Genomic DNA, 22,894 nt, shown 5'->3' on the forward strand with positions numbered 1-22,894 from the left:
AAGATGGATAATGCTGGTGGTGCTGGGTCAGGAGACTAAATGAAGTTCACAGACAGCCATGAATAAAGGCAGGTTTGTTGATTGATCCATTCCAATGAAGGAGCAAAAGTAGGTCAAACAAATTCTAAACGCTAATGAAGGGAGACCTTGAACTGGAGACAATGTAAACATGAGGAAAAGATTCCATAAATTAAGACTGGCTAACCACACTGGGCTTGGGAATAATGGCAAGAGAATAATGATACTTCTACTTCTTAGCGCTTAGAGCTCACTTTTATTAAGTGCTATGTGCCAGGCATGGTGCTAGGTGTTTTACATAATTCTCTTTTTAAAATCTCTCACTCTCACAAAATTGAGGTGGGAACCATTATCCCATTTTGGGGAGAAAGAAATGGAGACATAGTAGGAGAGTTGGAGCTTGGCCTGCACAAGTTCGAAGTCCACATGCTCAACCGCTGTGTTCCATGACCTCCAAAGAAGGCAGGAACAGTAAGAGGACTGGATTTAGCAACACCAGTCTTTGATTCATCCACTAGTTGGTAGGGGTGCAGTGTATGACTTCCACAAACTATCAATGAACTTGAATACAATAAACTACCCAAAACCTACATCTAAGCTTTGTTTCAAAATTATAACTTCACATTAGCATCTTGCACTGATTCTGTGTCATTCACTTGCATATGATTTTTCATTTTAGTGTAGATATGATAAAGTAGATGTAGAGAGTCACTGGACATTGGCTTGTAATTAATTCTAGTGGATTGATGTTTATACCAAACGAAAATCAAAATAATCAGGTCATTTCTATACTAGTTAAATATTTATAGAACTATAGAGTCAGAAATCTATCAAATGTTGATATATCTGGTTAGAAGGAGCTATTTCTAGACATTCACCATATTATCAATATCCATTCATTCATTCAATCAACAAATATTTCTTGAGCATCCATTGTGCGCCAAGCTCTGTTATAGACACCAGGTATATCTATTATAAATACCAAAGTCCCTGCTGTCATGGAGTTTACATTCCAGTGAAAATGAGAAATAAGTAAACAGGTAAATAAAAATGATAATTTCAGATAGTAAGAAACACTATGAAGAAAACAGAAGAGGATGATATGAGGGAAAATGATGGGGGCAGGAGGAACTTTAACGCTCTTACTGCCCCCACTCCTTCATTAAAAAATCAATGAAGAACTCCTTTCCTAAATGTAGACTATTCCTCTGGATTGGGTTTAAAATAAGCAGCAAAAATATGCTTGTCTTAAAGGGAATATTAACTAAGAATTTCCCATCTAAAACAGGGCCAGCCCCAGAAAAATCATGTCCCGGTTCTGTGTGATCATGGGACGCACAGGAGGAGGGCTTACTGGGCATCTTCCACTCCATCCCTGGCCATCTTCCACTCCATCCCTGGCCATCTTCCACTCCATCCCTGGCCGTTTGCTGCAACCTCTTTCAGGGTACCACAAAGCTAGGATTCCAATCAGCTGTTTAAGACTGGTGAAATAACTGACTTCTGTGGTCTCCCTAGTTCACAAATAAAAACACGGGACATTGCTTTCCTTTGTTTTATCACAGCCATTGATAAAATTAGGCTAGGTTGATAATACAGACTGGCATTCAAAAGTTATCAGGAAACTCCCGACATTGGCGGGATCATTTTCATAATGTTGCCATGTTTTATCACAGCCATTGATAAAATTAGGCTAGGTTGATAATACAGACTGGCATTCAAAAGTTATCAGGAAACTCCCGACATTGGCGGGATCATTTTCATAATGTTGCCATTTCACTGCCATAAGCAAAAAGGCTCCAACTGGAAAATAATGCCTGTTCTGCTTTATCATGTAAATGCAAACCATCGCTGAAGTTCAGAAGCATAAAGCTAGGGAAGTGTGGAGCTCTAACCAGATAGATCCATGTGTCTCTATGGTTAATACAGAAATGATGAACGCAAACTTTATGACTTCAAGATAAGCTGCAATAAAAATTTGGCTCAAGATATGGTTTTCATGAAAAAAAAATTCTTTTAAAAAATCCACAGTTTGGGGGAATAGGACTGGGAGGGGGAAAGAGACTGTGAGGTAGAAAGAAGAGAGAATTGTGAAGAGGAAGGAGAAAGTGCAAAAAAAAAAGTGGACTGTTAGGAAGAGACACTGATGTTCAACCTGGGCCTTGACCATGTACACATACATCTCTTACAATAAGAAGCCTCTGTATCAACTTGTGGTTGCCAAGGGGGAAGGTGGTGGGGGAGGGATGGACTGGGAGTCTGGGATTAGCAGATGCAAACTATTATATATAGGATGGATAAACAACCAGGTCCTTCTGTATAGCATAGGGAACTATATTCAATATCCTATGATAAACCATAATGGAAAAGAATACAAAAAAAAGAATATACATACATACATATATATATATATATATGTAAAACTGACTCACTTTGCTGTACAGCAGAAATTAACACAACATTGAAAATCAACTCTACTTCAACAAATTAAAAAAAAAAAAAAGTCTCTGTATCAGATTTACATGGAAGTCCTGACAGGTACAACAGTCTTTCAATGGAAGCTGTTCCTTCTAATCACAGAAACAGAACCAGCAAAAAGAGTCCACTTTGAAAGATTTCATTTGGTTTGAGGCAAAATCACATAGGCTCAGTCAGGGGAGCTGTCCCCAGTGTTTTCCTCAGAACCAGCACAAGGACTATATTCCTTTCAGTTGGTCCTGAGTCCCTGTGGGATACAGGCACCATCAAATGCAGACTGACATCTATTTGTAGCACAACTAAAGGAGGCAGTTTCATTCTGAATTATTTATCATGGCAACATTTTGCACATATTAATCATGCCCAGCTTTATTAGATTAGGCCAACTGAAGAAATATATACACCTGCCTGTCATGTAAAGCCCTTCATCTTGGGGAGCAGACTCCCCAGGGGGACATCGCAGGAGGTAAATTGAATACTGAGTGGTTTATCTTGTGGTGGGGCCTGAATTGGAAATTGAAATTCCTGCATGGACATCGAATTTCACATCAGAAATGAGAACCTGGCTCATCTCTCTCGGTTACCTAGGTACTAATCACTCTAGAAACTTAGATTTACATGACTATAGCTGTTCCATGCCCTTTATGTTGGAGCTGGGCCCTTTGTGATAATGTTCCTCAGGCTCTTTGAGTTCCTCAGATGAAAGGCATTCTACAAACACAAACTATCACTTGCCTAAATCAGCCAAGTAGCTTGATATTATTTCTCTCCATCTTCGGGTTTGTCAGAACAGGACAGGAGAAAGCAAATGGGACACAGGGAGATGAAAGGATGGAGATTAATAGGCAACTGCTTTTTAATCAGATAAGGCATGAGGATGCACAGCTGATAGGCCCGATTTCTATTATGAGAAAAAAAATACACCCGGGCTTGTTCTCATTGTACGCAAAATCTCAGAGGAAAATCACTTTCATAAAAACAGGCTGTATCTCAAATGCTTTTCCTAATTCAAGTTCAGGAAAAAAAAAAAAAAATCACTTCATGCCACGTACGAGACCGGCACTAAGAAAATGGGATTGGATTCCTTCTTCCTCCATCCCCGCCCCCCCCCCTTTTTAACCTTGTTAAAGAAAGAAACTATGCATCTGAAAAGAAAAACACGAAGAGGAGACCCAGTGCCATTACTTTGGAGAGCTGAGAGGTGGAGAATGAAAAAGCCATTGGTCTCAGTTTTACTGCCACAATGGCCTTTTATGAGAGGGATTAGACACGCCAGGAGCTGGCGAAGCATTCACTGGTGCCCGACGACAATCTGGAAGAAGGACGATAAAAATCAGTTTGTCGTAAGGTTAAATCAGCAAAGACTTCCTAGATTGGCTTTTCAGATTGTTTTCCCTTTGGAAAGAAGATGAAAAAAAGAAAGAAATATGGGCGAAAAGCTGATTTTTTTTTTCTTTCCCTTTTTTTCCCCCTCAGTGCAAGATGTAGCATTCAGAAAACATGTTGAGCGAGCTGAAGCATTAAAAAGATCAGTCTTTGGCTGGTGAATGAAAGGCTGTTGTGTGTGTGACTCACATACTAAATGGAAACCTGCCTTCAAAGCCTATTTTACTGCCTAATTATATATACACAAAATGTAGCTGTCTGTTTCAATCAAATCATAGGAAAAGGAATAAAACTCCTCTAAAGATGCAATTTTCATGGTTTGTCATAACCTTAGGAACACTGCTAATGCAAAAGAAGGAAGTACAGCTGCATGGTCCAGATAAGGCTCCAGTAATTGTTTTTCTTTTAATTATTACTTTATAAAGACATTATACCTCCTACTCCGAAGAAGGAAAATTAGTGTCCTCTGTCTCCTCTTTTTTTCCCCTCCTGCCCATTTTCACACCAAGCTTGTTGATACGCATTTCAGCTGTGGCTAGAAGCCAACGTAGCTATGGAAATAATATTTAGGTAACCACCATAACTACAGGCTCTCAAAGGGCTCCAGGGAGGATGCCTTTTCCAAATTTATGTTTTGAATTGAGTAGAGCCTTCCAAAGCACAAAATTGAGTGCCAGGGATCAAGATAACACGCTTAGACCCAAACAACTGTGCGTACTTGGCTTTCATGGAAACAATTTCTATTCATAACAGCGAATATATTTATTTTTTAAAATTAGGAATTGCATGAGCATTTCCATTGTTGTCATCCTTGCTGAAGGATGATGTAATAAAATACACAAAGGGCGTTTTGCTCTCTAACATTTTATATGTACAGATCTTTTTTGTACGATAACCCGAAACTGTAAAGTTTAATAAGCCATTACTAATTTACATATTTTTATAGATTCAAATCATTAAAATGCAATGATATTTTAATGGCTTAATATATATCTAATTGTGGATTAAAACTTTTTAACACTGGAGACGGTGCGGAACATACTACCAAGGGGTTCCAAGTACCTAATTCAGAAAGCATTGGTAGCTACTAACATTTCTGAGGGAAACATAAAGTTACTAACATTTCTGCGGGAAACATAAAGTTTATCACTGGATGAGTAAATTGATTATCTTGTAATGTGCTTGTTTTTAAAAAGTCATCAATTTAACTACACCTACCACTCTTCTCCTTAATCTCTTCCAGCCTACTCCCAGTTCTGTCTCTAGCCCTATTAAATTTGAAACCTGCTGTATCAATCCATAGAGTAAACAACTTGATGAAGAATTCTATGATAATTAACTGGAATGATCATTAAGCTACTCTCAATGACTCTGAAAAATCCTGGGGCATGAGAAGTATGGAGAAAATCAGAAACAGGCAAGAACTAAATAAGGCTTACGTCTAGAAATCACTGCCTACATTCCAAATTCCAAAATGGGATTTGTGATCTATTGAAAACAAATGTGCATACGTGTTCATAGCAGCACTATTCACAATAGCCAAAAAGTGGAAACAACCCAAATGTTCATCAACAGATAAATGGGTAAACAAATACACACACATACACTCATACACAGGAATATTATTCAGCTATAATAAAGAACAAAGTACTGATATATGTTACAATGTGGATGAACCTTGAAAACATGCTAAGTGGAAGAAGCTAGACATAAAAGGTCACATAATTTATGCCTCCATGTATATGAAATATCCAGAAGAGGTAAATGCACAGACTCAGAAATCAAATTGGTGGTTTTAAGGGGTTGAGGGTTGGGGGTTGGAGAGAATGGATAGTCATACTGTCATATCTCTAGTTTTCTTTTCCATTGTCACTTCTCTCTTCTGCCTCCTTCTTCCACTTTTAAGGACCCTTGTAATTATACTGGGTCCACCCAAATAATCCAGGACAGTCTTCCCATCTCTAGGTCCTTAATCTTAACTAGATCTGCAGAGTTCCTTTTTCCATGTAAGGTAACACATGCTCAGGTTCTAGGAATTAGTATGTGGACATCTTTGGGAGGGCCATAATTCTTTCCACCACAGGGATAATTGGGAAAGGACTAGGTTTAAGCTGATAAATAAAGATTTAACTTTGAGATGATCGAGAGACATCCAATGCGGATGATGGATCTTTACTTGTATATATGTCTAAACTTCAGGGGAGAGGTCTTGGCTAGTAGGTATAAATGTGGAAGTCATGGTATTTAAGACCATGGTATAAGGTTTTACCATGGTATTTTCTAGGGCAAGAATGAGACAGGGAAAAGGTCTAAAACCGAGCGCTGAAGCACTCCAGCATTTAGAATTTGGATAGAATAGGGTGAGCCAGCAAAAGAGAAGAAGCAGTCAGGGAATTAGGAGGCAAAGCTTAAAAGAATACGGTATCTTCAAACTAAGAGAAGAAAAGCATTTTAAGAAAGACATTCTTAATGTGGTGAAGAGAGAGAATAAGGGTAGGTCAGAGAAATGACCTTTGTATTTGGCAACAAGAAAACCAATTGGTAAATTTGCTAAAAGATGTTTCTGTGGTATCAGAGTGAACAGGAGGTGAGAACGTGCAGACTGTGAGAGTAGACAGTGTTGTGAGGAAGTCTGGCTATGAAAGGGAAGAGGGGACAGGAGCACCATTTTTGGAGGTCTTAATAAAATCAGGAAAAAGTTTTGTTTTGTTTTTAATGAGATGGGATATATCAGGTTGGTGGTTCTCAAAGTGTGGTCCCCAGACCAGCAGCATCAGCATTAGCTGGGAACTTATTAGAAATGTAAATGATTGCTCGCATGTCAGACCTGTTGAATGAGAAATTCTGGGGGTGAGATGTAGCAATCTGTGTTTTAACAAACCCTTTGGGTGATTCTGACACAAAATCAGATTTGAGAACAAATACTGCAGTGGTAACGGCTATGATCCAATGAAGAAGGAAGACTGCCACTACAGAAGAGAAGGGATGCCTGAAGTCTGTGAGAAGATATGAGGAAATAATAGGAGAAGTCCTAGTAGAAGGATGGAACATCAAGTGAATTAGGGATGTTCTCCCCTGGACACATCCTCTTTTTAAGAAGGAAGGTAAAGAAAATGGAGCCAGTGGCAGGAAAGGCTGCATGTAGATCAGTCAACGAGAAGGTTAAAAACAAGCCATGACCAAATCATTTCTTTTTATTTAAAAAAATGGGATTGGTTAAGTAGGTTGGTATAAAAGCGAATGCTACAAACATTGGATACCTTCATTTCAGCAAGACATATGCCAAATTACTAATGACATGCTCGGAAAGGATAGAGAAATGAAAACTGGAGGATAGGAGAGTTGAGTGGGTGTGTGCTGGTTAAACCTAGAGGAAGATGTCCAGGGGTACAGTAGTGGCAGGTCGCCATATGAGGGCTTCCCTGTCTAACATTTTACCATCTACTTTGCTGAAGACAGAGGAAGTGTGCTTATCAAATTTGAATTTGGTACAAAACTGAGAAGGCAAGCAGATGTATTTGATGACACAGTGTAGATTCAGGACAATCTTGACAAATTAGAATGATGAGCCGGAAACTGAAGATAAAACTGAACAGGGCCAACACTTATGTATTCATGATATTTTAATTATTTTTAGTGACCATTTTGGGATGAGAGAACACTAGGATTTGGACTCATAGTTTGTAAGAGAACACCCTAGGAATTTTAGTTACCTAAAAGTTCCACATGAGCCAAGAAATTCAATCTTAACAAAAGTGAAGTAACCAGATCAAGAGATACTTCTTCCCTTCTCTAATTGTCATTGAACACACAAGGGGGATTGTTTACAGTACCAGAGGACATTGAGGACTAGAAGACATCCTGCATCTTGATATGGGTGAGTGCAGTGAAAAAAGTTTGTAAGTCATGTTATAGGAGGAATTTCGAAGTGACTTCGACTACATTTAATTAAACAGCAAGCATTTCTTGAGCCAGACAAAGCTCTTCATGCTGGGGACAGAATAGAAAACTGGACAAAATCCTTATTCTGTCTCATGGTACTTATAATCTCATGGATAGATGAAGATAGATGATAAACAAGAAAACAGGGCTTCCCTGGTGGCGCAGTGGTTAAGAATCCGCCTGCCAATGCAGGAGACACGGGTTCGAGCCCTGGTCCGGGAAGATCCCACATGCCACGGAGCAACTAAGCCCGTGTGCCACAGCTACTGAGCCTGCGCTCTAGAGCCCGCGAGCCACAACTCCTGAGCCCATGTGCCACAACTACTGAGCCTGTGTGCCACAACTACTGAAGCCCACGTGCCTGGAGCCCCTGCTCCACAAGAGAAGCCACCGCAATGAGAAGCCTGCGCACCACAACGAAGAGTAGCCCCCTCTCGCTGCAACTAGAGAAAGCCCACGCGCAGCAACAAAGACCCAGTGCAGCCAGAAATAAAATAAATAAAATAATTTAAAAAAAAAACAAACAAGAAAACAAACAAATGAAGCAGATAATTTTAAACAGTGGTCATTCCCTAAACAAATTCAGATCATGTCATTCTACTTGTGCACGATGTATCAGTAAGTCTCCATTGCTGGCTGAGATAAATATCAACCAATACCTCAATCAAGCGTTTAGAACCCTCCATAATGAGGGTTGAATTTACCTTATCCCACACTTTTTCCATTTCTATGCCCTAGTGATCTAATTAACAAAGAGGAGGGAATAAGTTTAGTTTTTGCAATAGTGTTATATTCCATATATTATTGTTTCCATTTCATAGAGAAAACAGGGAGTTTGTTTGCGAGGTGGCTACAATAATTCCTCCCATTCCCATACTCATGCTTTTCTGCAAAGTGACTTTGCTTTTCCTCCCAAAATGAGGTAGAGTTTATTTCTCCACTCTTTGAATCTGGGCTTGGCCATGAGACTTTCTTCGGCCAATGGGACATGACAAATGTGAGCAGAGGTCTGAAAGTGTTGCACATGGATTTGCTTTCTTTGGCTTGTGGTTACAACCCCGAGACCACTGCGTGAACAAGCCTAAGCTAGCCTGCTGGAACGGTGATGGGGGCGGAGAACGGCGGTGCCCCAGACAAACATGTAAATGAGACCATCTTAGACCAGGCAGCCCCATTTGAGCCACTGTCTGACTTAGCTAAATGGGTGATCCCATAGAGACCAGAAGAACTGCCCAGTGGAACCAAGTCCAAATTGCTGACTCACACAATAATAACCAAAAAACAGTTATTGTTTCTAGCCTACCAAGTTTTGGACTGCTTTGTTACACAGCAATAAATAAATGATAGCTAGGGAGAGGTTCAGAGGATTGCTCATAACCTCACAGGAAGTAGTGCTGGAGCTGGGATTCCAACTATTAACTGCACTATCTATTCGCTTGCCAGTGTGTACGCTAATTCCCCCAAAGTGTCCCAGGAGAGCCACTGTCAAGGTTAAGCTATACGTGAGTGAAGAATGCATGAGCGCACACTTAGCGATGATCCAAACTTAGGGAGACAGTTCTCTCAGAGGAGCCAGATACGTGGCAATGCAGTTTGCTTGCTAAATAGAGCAATGTCTTATAAAGTCCTTAGCCAAAAAATAGGTTTGCCCTAGATTTGGAAAAAACCTCTGACCCACTTTTTTCAGCCTCTAGAAAATGAAATACCTTTTTTCAGAAGCCTTTTTCCATCCTTTTAAAGACATCTCCAGACAATCATGTAGATCTGAGCTGAAGAGTGGCCCTGGTCCTTTGGCTCTCAGGCAGCTGGGCAGGGTTCCTCTGGGGTAGCTGGAATGGTAGCACAGGGGGGCAAGAAGAATGGTGAGCTCTGTAATCATGATAAGTGTATCCTAAAGAATCACAGGTAATTGTGCATTTGTTTATTTTTGATAGGGATTAAAATAATAAGAGGGAAATTCAAGGGACTGTATGAGGCAGAAGATGCAGAGGCTAAATCCATCTTGGCCTTAAAATTTCATCTGGACCTATAGCTTGTTGAAGAATGGCCATGGAGCCATCAGCACTAATGTCTGATGGAGCTTAGATCCTCTCTGAGAAAGCCAAGGATACCACGTGTTCAGTGCAAGTGTACTGAGGGGTTAGCATGTGCAAAGAACAGTAGGCGTTCAGACAAACAGCAAGCTGAGTATGTGTGTGCTGGGTGTGTAGTGAACCCTGGGCTGGACACAGAAGGCTTGAGTCCTTGGATGAGACTATCTACCCCTCAGTAGGTTTCTGGAGGGTAACCTCATGCCAAAGATTTCAGTAAACCCCACTGGTGTGAACTAGTTTTTCTATCAGCACGAATAAAACCTAACTAGAAAGATAAATCTATTACCCTGGAAATGTTAAAGATATTAAAAAACTAGAAATAGGCTTATAGTTAGACCATTCTCTGATTTGAATTCCACGGAACATTGGAGAAATGGGAAAAGCATGGTCTCTGGGTCAGAGTGAACTGAGATCATATCCTGGCTACAATATCATGTGATGTTGCGACTGTGGGTCTTTGGAAGTAACACAACTGTTATGATTGTGAGCACTGGATAATGTAATGTCTGTTACATGCTTAGTACACTGCCTGGTTCCTTCTGGGTCCAAAATATGTGTCAGTTCCTGAGTATGGTCTAATTTTTTAAAAGATTAACCCAGTATTTACGTATTATTTTCTGAATAGCAGAAATTAAACACTCTTGGGGGAAAGGGAGAGGAACATATTTGAAAGCAAATCTTTATGCTACCACATGGATGAACCTTGAAAATGTTACGTTAAGTGAAATAAGACACAAAAGTACAAATATTGCATGATTCTACTTACACGAAGTACCTAAAACGTCAAACTCATAGAAACAAAGTAGAATAGAGGTTACAGGGGCTGCAGGCAGGAGGGAGAGTTATTGTTTAATGGGTACAGAGTTTCTTCCGGGGATGATGGAAAATTTCTGAAGATAGATAGTGGCGATGGTTGCACAACACTGTGAATGTACTTAATGTCACTAAATGATACAGTTAAAAATGGTTATTAAAATGGTAAATGATGTATATTTTACCACAATAAAAACACATGAAACAATTTAAGCAAATGTTTGTTAAGCTTTGCATAAATGCTATAAGTACTTTCCTATGTGTCACTGAAGATATAAAAAAACAAAAAGCCTCCAATCTAGGAAGATAGTGTCAAGTCAGCTTGGAAGGGTAGCTTTGAATGTTCAATACTTCTTTTTTTTTTTTCTTAATATTCATTCTCTTCGTCATCTCCATAACAGGTTGAATGAGAACTGATGGATTGGAAAGCGGTTGGCTCCACCACCTCTGATCTTAGAGGTCAAGCTCTGAACGAGGTTGAACTTTATCCATTCTCTCACTGACTGCACTGGGATCCACGTTACCCTACGCTGGAATACACATGGGGAAGAACGTGGCCACTAGATTGTCTGAAAAGGCATAAAAGTTATATATTATACAAGAGGTAACAGTACTGGTGACTATGTCAAGATTCTTGTAATTGTGACAAGAAAACCCACACAATCTGGTTTATGCAAAAAACAAAAATGAGAACAAAAACAACAACAAAAAACAAGGGAACGTATGGGCTTATGCAACTGACTTATTCCTGGCCTTTTAAGAGGCTTGATCCACTGCTCCCATGACGTCACTAAGGACCCGGGTACTCCCTCCCCCTATCCTGCCCACCATATCGCTGCCTTCTTCAGACTCCACAGGATGGAACTCAGTAACTCCAGGCTCATAGCTCCCACTGGCAAAACACCTGAAGCAATTCCTTATATCTCACACTACATCATCCAGCAGAAAATAGTCTCCCTTGGGGAGCTCTCAGGAAGAGAAAGGGAACTTCTTTTTACTAGAAGTTCCAGCAAACACCTCTTCACATCTCACTGGCTCTGACTGGGTCACATGCCTATCTCTGAGCTAATCACTGTGACCAGGGAGATGCAGGTGCCCACTGGCTTAAGCTGGGGCTGGGATCACTCCAAGGCTACACTATAGCCTATAAAGGATGGCTCCCTCTGGAGTTGTACAGAGCCCAGCCGGCAGAGCCAGTCACAACAGCAATCTGAGAATCTATCTCATCTTTTTGCCAAGAGTATTAATTTCTTGAATGCAAGGACCATATTAGCATCCTACATCTACTAGTAGAGTCTGGAACATAATGGCTGCTCAGTAAGTTCTTACTAAATGAATGAATGATTATATGAATGAACAGAAAACTAGTTAGAAGGCATAAACCTCCCCCAAATGGTGTTCCTGAATTCTACATGCAGTACTGATTTTTCCAATGATTTCTTGATACTGGATGATAACGAATTCTTAAATGTTCAATATTAATAAAGGTGAGGCCAAGCATAGATGAATACGATTTCAACCCTTTCCTCTATTAGAAGGCAACAGTTTTGTATTTCGTATTTGCTGTATCTATGTTGTTAGGAAAATTTAGTCCTTGAAATACAAAACTCCATGAGCAAAAAGCTCTTACCTGGGCCTTCTCTCCTTACTCAACACGGGCAAGACAGACACCGACTCTAATGCTTTTTTGTGAGAGTAGTAGTTAGACTAGAAACACTAACTTGGTGTGTATTTTTACGATTTAATTTCTCCTTTTTATGGGAATATAAAATGTATTTTTAAATATAAATAAATTTTTAATGGAAGTGTATGATGGTGACATGGGAAGTATGTAAATCTGTCACATACAATGTAAGAACATATTTAAATATGCATATTATGAACATTTAAAGCTGCGATGGTTCAAAATAATGTAAGCCTCTCATGAAACATTTCTTTTCAAATATGAGCCCACTAGCGTCTTAAATACAGATTGCATTTTATATATATATATATATATATATATATGCAACCAGTGGTAAAATATTTTTAATCAAATAGTTGCTCTTAAATTTTCTCTTAGACATTATTATTCTGTGTACCAAGTTTACTATTTATTTAGAGAAAAACATAAGAATTCCTCAAGCCTCTAATTTTTGTTTCTCAACGTGAAAACTATCACACAACTGAGAAATACTTTCTCCCCCCAGAAACTCTTCCCTAGACTGTCTTTTCTTCTTTTTCTACCTTCTCCCCTTAAACATTCTCGTCTTCCCTGACGACTTAACCTGGTATAAGTTAATGGTCCCCAAATCAGTGTATCCAGTCCCAACATCATTCATTAGTGCCGTGTAGTATGTCCAACATCCTAATAGAAATCACCATTTGAATGTTCCCACGACCTCAGGTGCTTTGGTTAGTGGCATTACCACCTGCATATTCAACCCAGCTAGATCCCCTGGCACCATCTTGGATTCTTTTTTCTCCATCATCTATCCTTGGCTCCCTTCAGGAACTCAGGTGAATATTCCTATCACATCTGGTTCCATAATACATGTCTCTCTCCATTCTACGGCCAAACGGAAGCTGTTATCCCTTTCATGGATGACTGAATTCTCCTCCTTTTTGAAAACAATGATTCTAGTTTCTTACCAGTGAAACTGCCATCCAACTTGCCCTCACCCCAAGTTGTATTCAGTTTCTAACTTAATCTGGTTCTTTAAATTTTCCTACTTAGGGGGCTTCCCTGGTGGCGCAGTGGTGAAGAGTCCGCCTGCCAATGCAGGAGACGCGGGTTCGGGCCCTGATCCGGGAGGATCCCACATGCCGCGGAGCAACTAAGCCCGTGGGCCACAACTACTGAGCCTGTGCTCTAGAGCCCAAGAGCCACAGCTACTGAGCCCACGTGCCACAACTACTGAAGCCCGTGCACCTAGAGCCTGTGTTCCGCAACAAGAGAAGCCACCGCAACGAATAGTAGCCCAGGCTCCCAGGCTCGCCACAACTAGAGAAAAGCCCACATGCAGAAACAAAGACCCAATGCAGCCAAAAATAAATAAATTTATATTAAAAAAAAAATTCCTACTTAAAATTCTTCAAAGGCTTCTCATTGCTTTTAGGATAAAGTACATGTTCAGAGATTTTGCAGTCTGGCTCTAACTTACCGTACAATCTCATTTTCTGCCGCTGCCTTCAGCTCTTGCACAAAAGCCTTCAGCTCCAGTCCCACCAAATCACTAATTAGTTTGGGAACACTCACTAGGTCTCCGCCTGGACTGCTTTGCTCACCTTTCTACCCCTGTAAAGTTAATGTCAGTAAAGTCTTTTCTGACTTCCCATCACAATGAATCACTCCTTCCTCTGTACTCCCACAGAACTCTGCTCAGATTGTGCACATCTGGTACCCATCTCCCTGGGTGGATCATGCAGTTCTTGGAGGGAGCAGGAAAGGGAGGACCATGTCTGTTTCATCTTTGCCTGGACAGTTCCTAGCCGGTACCTGGTGGTTAGCGTGTACTAAAAAATTGTTTAGTGAATGAATCTTCATTTTGAATGCTCAGAAAGACCTTAAATTTGACCTATAAACTTCCAGAGGTAGGAAGAAGGATGCCTACAGATTCACAGAGACGGTACTGACCCCGTGTAGTAAAAGCTAGCACACTGTAAAGTCAAACTGCCGCAGAGTTAGCCCATTTCGCCACAGTCATTTCTCTGTCTTTTAAGAAATGTCTAATTTGAGATCCCTTTCACGTGCTTCCCTTCTAAGGTTTAATGTACGTAATTAATCTTGACTTGCCTTAATACTGCTAGGAATGTGGCAATGACCTCAGCTAACACTGGCAAAGTGATTAATGTTACATGAACTGGACCTCTTTTTTTTTTTTAACTCTAGATTCTGAATAAACACATTCATGCAAGAGTCTGTTGCAGACCTTTGCTCGATAGAAAATGTACCATGATTTCAAGGAGTAATGTTTCAGATGCAATAAACAACCTTAACGGAAACATGGCTCTTGTTAAAGAAAATGCTGTTTCAGGCTAAAGTCCCAGTGATCATAAAAGATATATGATGCAATAAACAAAATGAACCACAGGCAGACAGGTCCATTCGATGACTAACCACTGATTGAATTTTCCAACACTCCTGCACTTTCTGAGAGATAAACTATTCACAAAAGGTCCACCTTAAATATAAGGCTGTCATTTCTTTTTCATGTTTCTGGTGAGGTCCAAGAACAGTGGAGGATCCCCACCCCCACTTCCTTCCTTTTTTTTTTTTCCCCCTATTGGTTGTTTGTGTTTTTGAACTTTTTATGATGTGGGAAGACTGGCAAACAGTTACTGTGATTGTCAAATGCCTTAAATCAAGAAGAGAAGATGCAATAAAACACAGTTTCCATGGTAACACATTGTAACCTAGTACCTCTGGATTATGAGCCAGCTCACATCTCTGATCACTACTTGTTGACAGGCATAAATTGACCCTAAAAGCATTAATTTTAGAGATAAAACTGGAATGTAGAGCTAAGTTATAATAATGTTTAAACATTTCCAAGGTAGTGGCAGCAAAGCAACACTGGTTATGTCACAATTTAAATAATGTTAATAAACATAATAATAAGCATAAACACTTGAAAAATCTACAAGCTTTTCTCTAAAGATGGTTTAACAAATTTGTATATACTCTTGAGGCTGCAAATGGTAGGTGACGTGTTTTTGGTGGGCTTAAAAGAAATTAAATGGAATGATCCATGGATGTTTTAATGAAAGTATGGTTCCATTATGAAAATGATTCTTAAAAATCTTGATAATAGAGAAGCTCCTAAAACTAGCTTAGGACATAAATATACAATGTTTCTGGATATTTCCCAACAGACATAATTTCTTCTTTTTTTTAATTAGAAGAGACTCAAATAAAATATGAATTATCGTATTAGAATGCTTTCAAATATGCTTTTTTTTACACAATCACTTCCATGTTCTCATTAGAAGCACTCACACTTCTGTCACATTTTAAGGTTTAAAAAAAAAAAGATTGTCTTGTGTATATATGGCTGCCTCTAGCTGGCTTCAGTTATCCATTAACCAATACAATCAACCATCAAAAGACAATTGTTTTCAAGGCTGTTTGTCACACTTCTAAATATATTTTTATGACAATCAAGAACATCTGATATGATATGATTTAACATGATACGACAATAAAGAATTGGTCGATTTTCTCAACATCTAGACTTGATGTAAAAGTCCACTTTATTTCCCCCGGTAACTTCTGAGTTCAACTTCCCCGCTAATAATTTTAAAGTGAGAGTGGAAGAAGCAAGGGAAAGACAGGTGGTCTTTGCTCAAGGCTTGACTTTAACTACCTTGAGCCTCAGGGAGGCAGAGAGTGACCAACAAGCCTTAGTTTCCAATTCTGTACTGCAGGGATTAGACCCCACCCTCCTAAGACTGTTATAAGCATTTACTCAGATGGACGTACATAGGGAGCTTAGAACAGTATTTGGTGCATAGTAAGCCCCTCCCCCATAAAGTAACCTTACCACCACCATCATCATCGTCATCATCATCATCATATCTGCCCCCCTCCCAGTAGCTAGCACTGTACCTCACACCTAGGGGTGCCTAGCAGATGTTTGTTAAATTGAATGAGCCTACTTGTTCAACTGGGTGTTCATTTTATGTTGTCCTTGTTGTTCTGTTTGGTTGGTTTTTGGCCATGCTGTGTGGCATGAGGGATCTTAGTTTCCTAACCAGGGATCAAACCTGTGTCCCCTGCAGTGGAAGCATGGACCACTTAACCACTGGACCACCAGGGAAGTCCCCTCAACTGGGTGTTATAAGAGAATTTACTGTAACTATTTTTGCTAGAATATGGAACATTTCCAGGAAATTTGACTAGATTCCTTTTATTCATTTGCACCACACCTCACAGAGATTCACAAAACACCTGTGAAGAGAGCTCACAGAGTTAGGCAAGAATCCTGTCTCCCAGTGTTGCTAATCTGTAGGATTAAACCCTTGGGAACACTGCAGGGAATCTGACCCCATGTAACATAGGCTTGTGTTTAACCTATTGACCTGGGAAGGGCATGGATTTAAGAACCCTCCATACTTGCAAGCACTGGCTCAGACATATGCTAGAGACTTTGATTTTCTCTGTTCTTTTCAGCCTAGCTTTTAAAGAATATGACCATTTTAAGAATGAAGAAAGCAATTTGTGACCCTGGATTATATCCACATGGCACTTAAGTTTGTCTAAAAACAATTAAGACCTTGACCTATGCATATCCAGCTCTCAATACTACTTGGCATTCCTTTTTTATCCCTAGTCATTTTCCTTTCACCTTCCCTAATGCATACCTTCAAATGTATCCACCTTTTTAATCTGACCTCTATCTTTTTAAGTCATAGCCAGTGTCCTTGTCCTGTAGACACAGGGAGAATAAAGGCCGTCATACAATAGCCTGCTCTCTTTTAACAGCATCCTAAAATACGAGAAGTGCCGAAGTCTTATGCTAGGTACATGCAAAGCCATCAATAAATGTTAGTTCCCTAGTTTAAAGGAAGGAGTTTCCTAGCTTAGAGCAAGATATTTCCTTGTTTAGAGGAAGAGTGTCCCTCTTTCCTCTTTCTAAAGTTAATCCTTCAACCTATACACTGAGTTGGTTCCTACTATCTCCTCTGAGTCCTGGTTCTCTCTGTTGTCCCTATTTCTCTGTTTTCAGGAGGTTCTCTTTTCTAATTCCTCCCCATGATGGTCTTTCTCCTCCAATCCTCATCTTCCTGCAGAGTTTCTATTTCAATAAAAACACCATCATTCCATACAGAAATTTAGGGATTAGCTCTGATACACAATTGTCCGTCACTGCCCCTCCTGCCCATATTCAATCCATCTTTGCCAGTTTTCCTCCATTCCCTTCTCTATCTCCTCTGTCATTGCCCTAGTTCAGCCCATCAGTGGATGGGGGTTTGTGGTTGAAAAATGGTGGCACAATGCTGCTTTGGTTTGCGCGTTAGTCTTAATTTAGGATACGTTCTGATAGTTTTGGGCAGTGAATACATTTAGAATATGGGGGTGCAGAGTTGCAAAGGATTCCTTCATAATTCCACTCTCATTTTTTGGATTATTGCTATGACACTCTCACCTTTGGACAAATAGTCTTGGAAAATAGTCCCCCATTATAGGAGCTACATTTCCTCTGTAACAACTGTTTAGTGGACAGCAATGTTCCACTAAAGGAAGACTATTTTCTTTATGAGACTGATTATTTCATAGTTCCTTTTGCTTTCTGTGGGTGACAAGGCCCAGGGTGTCATTCTTCAGTCTGGCGGATTTCAATACCAAACACGCTTAACCACCATGGGCTGGCATAGGGAAACAAGAGTGGATTAGTAGCCAACTCACAGTTGCGGTGTTTCTGGGTGACCTAGAGCAGTGTAACTTCAAATTTGGCACGTTTTTACTCACTCTGGAGCCTTCCTTTATCCCAGGGAAGTAAGTACTCGACCCAAAGGGCAGCAGGCAATAGATGAAAGGAAGCTAAGCCTCACCCAGTCAGGTCAGCCAACTGAGTGCTTCATGCTTCCAAGCTACCTTTAAAAAGCTTCCTAGGTATGTTAAAGCAAAGTCATCTTTTCTCATTGTGTATTACTACACCCTTTTCATTATGTAAGGGTGTTTGAACTTGGTCTCTACATTATCTATATCACTGAAATGCTGATAGTCATGCTGTTGCTTTCTCACATTTTTTCCTAAAAGGACACAGTTTTCCTATTCTGGAGACGTTTGGAAGCTTGCAATAAAGAAAATCGAGGGCCAGGGTATTGTCTAGTTTGCAGGCCAGAGACTCCTGAACTCCAAACTCGCTGTTCTGCTTCCCAGCTCCAACGCCCACTGCTGGCTTCCTAACTTTGACTTGTCCTAGGGAGTATTGAACTGTTGTCCACTGAGCATTCTGGGTAAACCCTACACTTACCTAAAGACAGCACAGGATAAGACATCCCTCCACTCCTTGCATTTAACCTATATTTCTATCTTTGACCTTCCGATGGCTCTGCTACTAGTAACACTGCATTACTCTCATCATTGATTTAAACATTTCTGTGAATCAAAGTTTTCTTTCTGTTTAGAATTCTTTTTTAAAGGACAAGACCTTCCTGTTGTTATTTCCATAGTACCTGGAAAACAGCTGATGCTTATTGAGTGACAGTTGATTTAAATTGCCCTCAATTTATTAACTGACAAGTACATACAAACAGCCAGAATAGAACAGCCACTCAGCACAATGACATCACATTCCTTCTTTGAATGGCACTTAAAAAAAAAAAAAAAAGAATGTGTAGAACTCAATTTGCAATGTCTTAACCCAGCTTTGGAAAACAGCCCCACCATCGCCACTAGGAAAAAAAAAAAAAATGAGATGGTTGAAATTCAGATCCATCCAGATTAGGCAAGAAAAGGAAGGGCTGCTTTGCTTTCTTGCCCTTGTGCTGCCTCTTTTCATCATTAGTAATTCTATCCCTCTCTTAACTGATCCTGCAGGGACATATTATCTCACTAGCAAATGAATGCACTGTGGAAAAACTCCCCAAATGCAAATGAACAGGAAGGACGTGCTGATAGTGAAATTAAAGGAGCTCTCTTTTCCCCCTCCCACTGCCCGTGGATGGAGCAGTTATGGAGATTCTGAATCAATTCCACCTCTACTTATTCAAACTTTGTCAAGATAAACCTTTTATCTCATTGTTCTAACGCTACAGAGAGGAGATAATTTACATGACAGTAATTATGTTGCTATATTTAGGAGTGTGTTCTCTGCCCATTTCCGGTAACTTGCTTTTATATAAAACACTGAATGGGCTTTTCAGAACTTGGAAGGTGTGTGTATGATGCTATTTAAAACATGACAGCTAGCAGCGCAATATGGGTAGATTTTGCTCACCTCTGTAGCTCTGGGGGAAGATCACAAGAGGAATAATAGCTCTAAAGTTCCTTTTAAACAATGTGTACTACTAGAAGGAAGCTTCTCTAAATTTTATTGGCTTTCTCTTCTCCCCACAAGCAAACGAGTATTTTCATTTTTAATATATTGTATGGAGCTACCAGCAGTTTTTTTTTTTTTAATCTGACATTGATTTATTTTTCTTCATCCCTTAGGTTAAAACAATGAAAAGAAAGAAACTAGTCTGTAGGACCAAACACTTTATATGAAACTTTGACTTCAGAGAGGCTCAAGTAGCATTCTTTCATTTGTTTCACGGTGCTGGTTGGTTTAACCTTTTTTGCCTCGTCCAAACACACTGATCTCCCTGCCAGCTGGGAGTCTGCTGGCCCAGCTGCGCTATGTCATGTCAAAAACCCACGGGCCTTCCTTCCTACCTGGTATCCACAGTTCCCAAAGGATTTAGTCAAGATAATACTGCCCCCCATTTTGAGCTGACCTCTGTGTGAGAGTTACCCAGTTTCATCGAATATTAAGAGTGACTCCAGGATAATATCTTGGGAGGTTATAAAGCTTTACTAAATAGAAAGTCTAGTGTGCCCTGACCCTAAGCCATCTTTCCTCCATCTAAACTCTCAATCCCTAGTGATTCTTAGCCTTCCTAGAACCACCATGAAGTTGTCCACATTTCATTTCTTCTTTCTCTTTCACATTTCATTTTAGTTGCTGAGCTAAAGTCCTGAAATGGCATTTTCACAAATTCTCCTTTCAGAACTAGAAATAACTATATCTCCTTTAGTCCAGTATATTACAATACAGTATTGGGTTTTTAAAAATAAAACAGAAAAAACTTCAATTTAGGCATTCAATCAATGATTTTCTTTATTTTCAATTTTTGTGTAGGGTGGGGAGCACGGAAGAGAGGGGGGAAAAAAACCCCAATGTGTAACATTGCAGGAACAGTGTATATTTCATGTATGTATTATAATAGAATTAGCATATTTCCTGAAAAATTCCTCAAAACTGTGACCGTGTTAGATTTCCAGTGGAGGTGGGAAATCTATAAAGCGGCAGTGCTTTGGAAATCAAACTTCTTGTTACCTGTATGTACTCCATGTGCACGTGACTTTGAAATGGTGTTTTTATTAACAAGTAGATCTATCGGGAGGCATCCCTGCTGCCTCTGCCCCAGCTCATTCCTCTCTTCCCTGTTTCCATTCTCTTCATCTTAGTCTTCACTCCCCACTTTTTTTTTTCACTTTTTTTTTCTCATTAAACTTTCTTTGAATGGTTTTCAAAATTCTGTGACAGATTTTTGGTCAAGTTGTTTCCATGAAAAAGTACTGGTTTTTTAAAACGAATACCTTACACACACACAAAAACGGTTCACAAAACATTCTCCTTTCCTCCTGAAGGTTTTACGATGCATTATTATCACTAACTAGTCTTTTACTAATAAACTTAAATGGCCAATTCAGACCACCCATTCTGAGACTGTTCTACCACGATTAAGAGCAGGCTGGCAGGTACTAGGGATATTTATTTAGTCTTTGAGTCTTCCCGGCAGACTTGGTGACTGAACCAGCTCCAGCCACCTTCTTGTCCACTGCTCTGATGACACCTGTGGCAACGGATTGTGTCTTATCTCACAAACAGCAAAAGGGCCCAGAGGCAGATAGGCAGAGAAGCTATCAACACAGGTGGGCTTGTCAGGAACCACATCAACTCAGCAGCATCACCAGATGGCATGAGTTTGGGCCCAGAACAACAATCAATCTTCTCAGCTCAGCAAACTTGCAAGCAATGTGAGCTGTGTGACGATTCAGCGCAGGGGTGTAGCCAGCCCTGATGTGGCCTGGATACGGTTCAGGATCATCACCCAAGCCATGAAGCCAGCTGCTTCCACTGGTGGGTCATTTTTGCTATTCCACCAGCCACGCTGCCCATGATGAACATCTTTGACAGACACGTTCTTGACACTGAAGTTCACACTGTCCCCGGGAAGAGCTTCACTCAAAGCTTCATGGTACGTTTCAACAGACTTTACTTCAGTTGCCTGGAGCAAAGATGAACACCATGCTAGGGGTGAGAACACCAGTCTCCACTCGGCTGCCAGGGACAGTGTCAATACTACCAATTTTGTAGATGTGCTGGTGGGGCAGAGGCAAGGGCTTGTCACTTGGACGAGTTGATGGCAGGGTGCGATCCCAAGCCTCAAGCAGCATGGTTCCACTGGCATTGCCATGTTCACAGGTGACTTTCCATCCCTGGAACAAGGCACGTTAGCACTTGGCTCCAGCACGCTGTCACCATTCCAACCAGAAATTGGCACAAATGCTACTGTGTCAGGGTTGAGTCAATTTTCTTAATGTAGGTGCTGACTTCCTCTATGATTTCCTTGTATCACTTCCGGCCACAGAGTAGCTCAGTGGGATCCATTTTGTTAACACCAACAATTCGTTGTTTCACACCCGGTGTGGAAGCCAGAGGGGCATGCTCACGGTCTGCCCGTTCTTGAAGATCCCTGCTTCAAATTCACCAACACCAGGAACAACAATCAGGACAGCACAGTCAGCAGGAGATGTGCCTGAAATCATGTTTTTGATAAAGTCTCTGTGTCTTGGGGCATCAGTGATGGTCATAAAATACTTGCTGGTTTTGAATTTCCATAGGGAGCTATCAGTGGTGACACCAAGCTCACCTTCAGCTTACAGTTTATCAAGACCCAGACCGCCCTGAAGGAGCCCTCTCCCATCTCAGCAGACTCCTTCTCAAATTTTTTGATGGTTCTTGTTAATCCCACCATATTTCTAGGTCAGATGGCTAGCAGTGGTAGACTTGCCCGAATCTAGGTGTCCAGTGATGACCATGTTGATAGGAGTCTATTCCTTTCCCATCTTGGCTTAGATTTAGCAGTGGTTTTCATGACATCTGTGTTCTGCCAGCAAACCCAATGCTTCTTCCCTCTTTTTATTTCTTTAATTCCCATTTTTCTCCTTTGGACTTTGCCTTGCCTTCAGTGTGCACATTGGACCTTAGCCCTCGGTGAACTAACACTTAACAGTTTCATGACCCTTAAACCACATCAAGAAAGTCACAAAAGGCTCCTCAAAGGATCGGGAAGAAATACTGCACCTATAAATACACACAGCCGACTTTCTAGGTCTCCTTCCATCATAACTTCAACTTCAAAAAGCAGTTGAAAAGGCCGTCTAATTGTTTACAACATTTCTTAGAACC

General features: G+C 40.4%; 1 pseudogene; it reads right to left on the reverse strand.

Moving 5' to 3' along the window:
* Window positions 1–21,183: 21,183 nt before the first annotated feature.
* LOC136120230 (elongation factor 1-alpha 1 pseudogene) lies at window positions 21,184–22,551 on the reverse strand (annotated as a pseudogene).
* Window positions 22,552–22,894: the final 343 nt, after the last annotated feature.

Source organism: Phocoena phocoena, chromosome 3 (genome assembly GCF_963924675.1).
Source record: "Phocoena phocoena chromosome 3, mPhoPho1.1, whole genome shotgun sequence".
Lineage (NCBI taxonomy): Eukaryota > Metazoa > Chordata > Mammalia > Artiodactyla > Phocoenidae > Phocoena > Phocoena phocoena.